At 45.8% G+C, this 8497-nt stretch overlaps 1 pseudogene; it reads right to left on the reverse strand.

Moving 5' to 3' along the window:
- Positions 1 to 6701: 6701 nt before the first annotated feature.
- LOC136157714 (solute carrier family 25 member 3 pseudogene) lies at positions 6702 to 8258 on the reverse strand (annotated as a pseudogene).
- Positions 8259 to 8497: the final 239 nt, after the last annotated feature.

Consider the following 8497-nt stretch of genomic DNA (forward strand, 5'->3'; position numbering starts at 1 on the left):
AAGATCATTGTCAAATATGATTTAAACTTTGGAACCTGTAAAAAAAAAAACAATGACTCAGACATCCCTGTCGGTCCAGTGGCTAAGACAGAGAGCGTTCCTGGTGGGGGAACATCCCGTATGCTGTGCAGGGCAAAAACAACAAAAAAGAAAAATTAAAAAAAGAAACCCAAAACCTGACTGTCTCTACTGTAAATTTTAAAGCTTCCTACTTTCCTGCGGTCTGAACATCCTCACATCTTGTGTAAGCATCCCACCAAGATGGCCTGGTGCACCAGCGTGAAGGCTGGCCCTGCCACCAGTGGCTTTCTTCCCCTCCCCTCACAGTGGCCGCTGGGCGTTCAGACTTGCCAGTGAGATCCCCTTCACCCTTTTTCTCTGCGCTCTCCAGCACCTCGGGAAAGGCACTGGCCCTCAGACCCATCAGCCCCTTCTCTCTCTCCTCCCCGCCTACTTGACAGAGCCCACCGCCTGGGTGAACTCTCCCCCTGTGGCCTCCTCATGCCACCAGTGACTGCCTCTCTGGGACCTGTGAGTATAGAAAATTTCGTTTCCCTGCGCCTCTCCCATGTTTCATCTTGCAGATGCTTCTGACAGAGTATACAAAAGGATACATGTCAATCACAAATTTAATTCTTTTTGAAAATTATTTACTGTGCTGAACACATAAAATTTTATCTGTTTTTCTAATCTTGTATCCAAAATGACTGTGCAGTTTAGGATTAGGTAAATCAAATGCTGTGTAAAATATATTTCAATCAAATTTCAAAAACTGAAATAATGAGAACAGTTTGTATTAAAGTAGGAGGACAAGCCTCCTCAGTAAGCAAACTACAACACTTTTGAAGAAGAAATCTGGTGGGTTGAGGGGTGAGTAGGAGACTTCCATATCTCATTACTGATGTCCACTCACTCCTTGGACATTGATTAGCATGTTTTAGTGTAACAGACGCAGAAGATTAATTCACTCTGCCATACGTCAGCAATCGTGATTTTAAGAGAAATCTCAGTGACTGGGTAGAAATTCGCCAGAACTACACTCACCGAGGCAAGCAAGTTTACCGATATGAGGTGAGAAGGTGGACAGGGTAGGGGCAGGTTAGGGGGTTTCAGAGCGAAATTTATCCATGAATTGATTTGTAAATGTTTTCACAATCAAATTTATAGTTCCACAATTAAAATTTTATCATTTGTGAGGGCCTTGAGATTGAAAGGAGAAAATTGGGCATAATGGAATAACAATGTGGAATTGCCTTGGGACAGTGAAGTACACTACATTAGGAAGCCTTAGGAAGAGACATCAGAAGTTAGCTCAAAAGTAAAACGTGCAAGAAAACATAGTAGAAACATTAATAAAAATTTGTTCAGCTAGAAAGCCAGGAAGCTATGCATATGGGAGTTTTTGTGGTTACTATTCACTCCAGCTCTTAAAGAATTCAGCAATACAATATAATAAAGAATCATGATATTTCCCTGATCATAGGGTTTTGGGTAACAAACGGAGGCTGCAAATTAAGTGCCTCCTCTTCTCAGAGAGAAGCAGATGGACCTGGCTATCAATGAAGTCCTCCAAGCAGAATTTTATTTTCCTGTTTTATTCTTATCTTTTTCGACTGATCAGCATACATCATAGAGAGCACAAGAAATTATTTGCAGAATGTAAACAGCAAGATACTTTAATATCTGGTTATGTTTGGGGAAGCACCCTGACCAAAATCCCCCACCCTGGCCAGGCACCATAGTCACCACTTGCAGGAGTTCTTTTATGGCAAGAGGTCCTGGTAAGGAACACGGAACTAATCAGCCACCCCCAACTGGAAGAGCTGTGGGAAGGTCAAGAGGAGACACCAGAAGCCCGACCACGTTCCAGAGTCCTTCCTGCTGGCGTCCATCTTGGCTGACCAAGGCGCGCACCGCCAGAAAGTGATCTGCGTTAGACTGGTTGGCTAAAGACAACCCGGAAACTGACCCCATCACCCTGAACCCCAAGACTGAGCCATGTGACAGAGCAGTCCTCCTGGGTTCCCTCAGCCTACCGCTCTCCCCCCGGGTGCCCTTTCCCAGGAAAATCTCTTGCTTTGCCAGCACATGTGTCTCCTCGGACAATTCATTTCCGAGTGTTAGACAGGAGCCCAGTTTCGGGCCCTGGAGGGGGTCCCCCTTCCTGGAACAGTCACATTACATGTCAGGGTAATATTACTATCCTAAGACAGTTAAGCATTTCATTCATCTTTTTTGCTCAGACCCCACAATCATTAGAGATAATTTCTTTTAAGATAAAGACTTCATTTCCTTACATGGAGAACGATAAGACTTTCAATTCTCTAATCTGGAGATAAATGTGAGCACTCTAGCTGATGAGAGAACTCTCTTATAAAGACTCACCTTTACCACATAGGCTAACAAGAAAATACAACCAAACCAACTGTGCATTCCACCCTGTCAGTCTGACCTCAGGTAACTCACCACTCAGAGCTGGGAGATCAGCATCGTTATCTAGTTGCTGGCACTTGCCTGCTGAGTGAAGTCATTAGTGAATGGTGAGAGCTTTGGCATCTTTAGTCAAAGAAACATGAAGGAAGATTTCATAGAAACGGAAAATGTGAGGAAAGAGCAGAGTCATCAGGCAGCAGAGGAGCGGGTAGAGAAGGAGGAATGCATCAGATGTGTGCACGACGCCTAATCCTCACTGTATACAAAGGTATACTTGCGTCCCAATCCCAGGAAACACGAGAGAGAGAAGCTGATTTATATTGGTGTTTCAAACGGAATTTTCTGTGATATAGTTATCCTACGAATCTGACCCTTGACTAAAAAAGAGACACTTACCAAATAACATTCTCAATCAGAACCGTGTGTTCCCAGACAGCATCTGTGCAGAGGTGGAAAGGGCATCTGAACCCAACCAAGATAAAGGTTTGGAATACCATTCTGTCATCGCCTTATTGGGAAGTGATTATCCTGCCACCTGTCATTTCGGTGACAATACTTTCAGAGGGAGTTGAAATTATCTTTGAAAAATAGTTGCAGACTGTACAATTCATTGAAAGCAATTATTATTGATTATAGTGTTTTCTATTGAAAATTGCAGAAATACCTCGGGAACAGCTCTCCTGTGGAATATTTTTAAAGACTCACAGAACATGGAGCCAGACAGAAAAACTGAGATCCAGTACATAAAAAACAATGCTGTCTTCTCATTATCTCATGTCAATAGAGATAATCACTGGTGCCCATGTTGAAGAACCAGCTATGAGTGAAGGAGACATAAGAGACACAGATTCGGCCCGTGGGTTGAGAAGATCCCCTGGAGAAGGAAATGGCAATCTGCTCGAGTATTCTTACCTGGAGAATCCCAAGGACTGTGGCGCCTGGCAGATTACAGTTCTTAGGTTTGCGAAGAGCCAGACAGGACTGAAGTGACTTGGCACACTCAGCACACAGTAGGAAAAGAAAACAGTTTTATTCAAGCCAAACTGAGGACTTCCACCTGGAAAATAGGGAAGATGATAGTTCAGCCAAGATTTTGAAGAGGTGAGGCATGTTAACCAAAATTTTCATGAACAGAGACCCGATCGAAATAGAGATGTTTATTTGGGATTGGTTAGGACTGTGGCAGAGAAGGCAATGGCACCCCACTCCAGTACTCTTGCCTGGAAAATCCCATGGATGGAGGATCCAGGTAGGTTGCAGTCCACGGGGTCGCTAAGAGTCAGACACGACAGAGCAACTTCACTTTCACTTTTCAGTTTCATGCATTGGAGAAGGAAATGGCAACCCACTCCAATCTTCTTGCCTGGAGAATCCCAGGGACGGAGGAGCCTGGTGGGCTGCCGTCTATGGGGTCGCCCAGAGTCGGACAGGACTGAAGTGACTTAGCAGCGGCAGGACTGTGGCTGGGCTGGCACTGATTCAAGAGGTACTTGAATGGTGTTCTCCCAGACTACAATATTGGGGAGGGGGGCTCCTATAGGCAACTCCCCTGCAGGTTACATAAATCCTTTGTTAAAAAGTTAGGGCTGTATGGGAACACAATAGACCGTGAATAGCCACACACACAATGGAACACTGTTAATAGCCATAAGAAATATGAAATGTTGTCATCTGTGACAACATGGATGACCTTGAGGGTTCTGTACTAAGTGAAATAATCAGATGGAGAAAGATCATAAAATAAGATTCCTCTCATATATGGAATGGAAAAAAAATAAATTAGCACACCAAACAAAAACCAAAATGTATAGACAGAGAACAGATTAGCAATTACCAGAAGGGAAGAGGTGGGGGGGAGGGACAAATGGATAAAAGTGGTCCACAGTATGTGATAAGTGGATATTAAACTTTTGGTGGTGAGCGTGGTGTAGTGTATGCAGAAGTAGAAGCATAACATTTTACATAGAAATCTTATGTAAGATAGAGTTGAATCATGCTTAGGGGGATCTGAGCGGCTTTTAACGAAAAATGTTTGGCCTTGCTCCCCGGGACATGTGGGATCTTAGTTCCCTGACCAGGATTGGACCCATGCATCCTGCATTGGAATTGTGGAGTGTTAACCATTGGACCACGAGGGACGTCCTTGAGTCCCTTTTTATGTGTTCTGTCCTGAGTTGTTCTCCCAGACACTCCCCATCCCTTAATCTTGCAGCTCACAACTTAACACGCTGATTAAGATGAGAGAGACATGAGCCGCCTTGCAATGGGAACTGAGCGTCCTGAGCAGCTGGGGGAGCAGGCACTTCCTCACACGCTCTCCTTCTCCCCTACAGGAGAAATCGCAACTGAGAAGGCCTCTCTTGGAGTTGGTTGTACTTCTTGGGGAGGGCTGACAGGAGAGTCAAACTGATTCTCTTACTCTCTTCAATGTGCTCAATGTTCATTTTTTTTTCTCCAGTGATGAGCTGAAATGTCTCATCTGTACTGTTATATTCCCACAAGGACCCTCTTCTCTGGACCCCCATTGCTGGGAATAAACCTGCAAGAATTGAAAGCCCAGACACAAACACATTATTGTGCACCAGAGGTCATAGCAGCATTATTTATAATAGCCAAAAGTTGGAAACAACTCAAGTGTCCATTAACACAAGAATGGATTTCTAACGGGTGGTACATTCATTCTCTGGGATATCATTCAGTAATTAAAAGCGTTGAAGTTCTGACTCATGCTGCAATATGGTAAACCTTGAACACAGCCTTAACAGTTAAATCAAGACATAAAAATAAATAATGTATAATGCCACTTATAAGGAATATCTAAACTAGACAAGCTTGCACTAACTGAAAGTAGATCAGAGATTTCCTGAGCCTGGGCCGAGAGGGAGATGGGGAATTATTCCTTTATGGGTATGCATTCTCCATCTGGCTTGATCTTTCTTGCAAGCTAGTGGTGGTAGATGCAAAGCATTGCAAATATATTTATTGCCACTTAATTGTATACTTGAAAAGTGTTTAAATGACAAATTTCTTGTTATATATAATTAAAATTTATAGGATGAGAGGCGGATTGGTTACACGTTTGCAAAGCAATTTCATTGGTCAATACTTTCCTGCATGGGACTTCCTGGGGGTTTCCTCCCCGTTCCTAATTTCCTAATTGGCAAACATCGGTCAGTGTTAAGTGAAAGCTAATTGGTCCTAATTGGCAAACAGTGGTCATTGTTAAGCGAGAGCTACCTGATAATCTTACCAAGTAGGAAGACCTAATCCTAATCTAAGTTGCGTTACTTCTGCTCGCCTCACATTCCCCCCTGTCTGTTGTTCAAGTAGAGGAATCTTCCTCTTCTCCATCTTGGGCCACTGACACTATAAATGGACCCAGGAGGGTAGAGTCCTGAGATCTCGTTGAGCAGCTCATGAGTCTTCCCGTCGCTGATCAGCAGGAGAGTTAGGAGACCTCCCGGCGGACGAGTTTCAGTACGGGTGAGGACTCGTCTTCCATTCTGCTCGCGCTTTTTCCTGCTCTTCCGGTGTGGCTTGCCGCACGTGACTGCAGTGAACCCAGGGTCCAATCTCGTCGACCTTGACAGCAGTAGGAGTGGTAAGGAGAACAACATAAGGGCCTTTGCATCTAGGTTTTAATACACACAGGAGGCGGTCTTCCATACAGAAACTCAAAAGGGCAGCTTATAAGGGGTGTTACGTGCCTGAAAGAGTGCGAAGGGAAGGAGGGTCACCCAGCTCCCACCAGTCTCTATTGCCAACCTCGTCAAAGTTTCTTTTAGAGTCCGATTCATTCTCTCAACCTGTCCTGAGCTCTGGGGATTATATTCACAATGTAACTTCCATTTTGTCCCCAGAGCTTGGGCCAGCCCTTGTACAATCTGGCTCACAAAGGCAGGTCCGTTATCAGAGCCCATAGTCACCGGCAGCCCGTACCTAACCACTATCTCCTTTAAGATCTTTTTAGCAACCACTATGGCTGTCTCCCCCTTAGTGGGGAAGGCTTCCACCCACCCTGAGAAGGTATCTACCAGAACCAACAGATCCTGGTCTTCACTCAGTGCTTTCATTTATCTACTGAGTGTCTTCAGAAATCTATCTCCCAGTGTTGCCCTGGCTCTTCCCCTCGGTACCTCATTCCCGTGTGCTGCTTTATCCCTGTCGTCATCATCTGGCACGCTTTGCAAGCCTGGATTATCTCTCGTCCAGTTGTATTTTCCTCAAACACTGATCAACACGCAGATTCAGTACATATTTGCTTTCATTTATCTCCTGAGTGTCTTCTTCAGAGACTCTGGCATCTCAGGGGGAGGAGGGCGAGGGAGCCTGAAGTAGACCTTCACAGAATCATAGATAGTGCAGTCAGAGTGCCGATCATGATGATGCGGGCACACAGTCCCTTCCATACACCTCTAAATCCAAGTCTCTTGAAGACCTGAGGGGCACTGCTACCCTTCTCTTTATGCAACACAGACACCACGGAATCAGCAACAGTACGTTCAAAGCAGGCAAACTTCATCATGGTGTATGGTATCTGTCTCATCCAACGAGGAGAAACCCCCTTGTTAGACGCCTTTAAGCCTTCTTCCTTATACATTTTGGGAGCTTCATCCCTCAGAGTGTTAGCATAACTTGGTTGGGTTTGAATTCGAACCTTAGCAGCTTCCATAGGAGCCAGAGCAATGTCAGCAAAGAATTCAGCACTGGCAGAGGCAGCCAAATACAGTGATGTGCACCACAGATAGGCATTCTCCTCTCCAAGCATGTACTTCATAAAAGCCAAACTTGCAGAGCCCCTGCAGGGAGTAGCCAATGAGGGTCGGTGCCCATTCTTTGGCCAAACCACGGAAACCATTCTCTTTGAGTGTAACTGAAAATACATTAAGAATGCCCTTGTACTTCTGTGGGTCCACCTGCATAAGGCATTTCACTAAATCCAGAGGAACAACAGCAGTGTGTATCAGACCACAGCTTAAGTCCCCACCAAAGCCACACAGTGCATAAAACTTTGCGGAGCCATATTCACAACTGTGCTCTTCTACCGCGGCAGCTCCCACTTTCCTTTGTCCATCTTTTACATAGCTGCTCCCATCGGTGAACCATACTAGCTCACTCTTGTCTAGGGGTACATCAGTTAAGTCTTTTCGTGCCGCCAGGGCCTCAGCCAGTATCTCGCTGCAATCATGGAGCTACAAACAGCTGGAACGGCTTATTTGAGTTAGGCAGGGTCGAGGGGTGGGGCTTCTAGGAGGGCCCGTCTGAGTGTCTGGAAAGCCTGTTTCATTGGCTCAGTCCAAGTCCAGTTTTGAGTCTCTTTACTTCCCTCATACAAGGGCCGGGCCTTCTCAGCAAACCCCATGATCCACAGTCTGCAATATCCAACAGTCCCCAGAAACTCTCTCACCTGGCAGGGGGTCCTGGGCCTTCATGTCCTGGGTTAGCCACCTTTGTCCCTGCCTGATCTTATACCCCAAACAGGTGACCTCTTGCCGGGATATTAATTCTGTAGCAGATGGACCTCTGGGTGGCAAGTCCGATATTCGTAGAGGTCCTCACTCAGCCTCTTGAACCTCTGTGGGATTACCAGTTGGCCTTCCCCCTTGGTCCACTCAAAGGCAAATACCTCCTGGCTCTAGACCGCCAGGGGTAGGCTGAAGAAGGCATCTTTCAAGTCCAACACAGTGTACCAAGTGTACTCAGACAGCAGACTGCTGGGTATGCAGCAGACCTTCCTGGGTATACGGGTTAGAGACAGTGGGGTGTATGTCACCCACCCGTTTGTTGACTTCTCGCAGGTAATCTGTCCCCCCTGCCTTCTTCATCGGTAGTAAGGCTTCTGCCAAGGGGATTGACACTGCTTGAGAATTCTGGCATCCATGAGACGTCGAATGTGGGGAGTAATCCTCCACCGAGCTTCCTGGCTCATGGGGTACTGTCTCACCCTCACAGGAGTTGCCTAAGCCTTTAGCTGGATGACGACCGGATGTCTGTTTGGCCAGTCCCATCCCTGCCATTTCAGCCCAGGCCAACGGGTATTTATTCATCTCTTAAGGCTAGGGAT

Source organism: Muntiacus reevesi, chromosome 2, assembly GCF_963930625.1.
Source record: "Muntiacus reevesi chromosome 2, mMunRee1.1, whole genome shotgun sequence".
Lineage (NCBI taxonomy): Eukaryota > Metazoa > Chordata > Mammalia > Artiodactyla > Cervidae > Muntiacus > Muntiacus reevesi.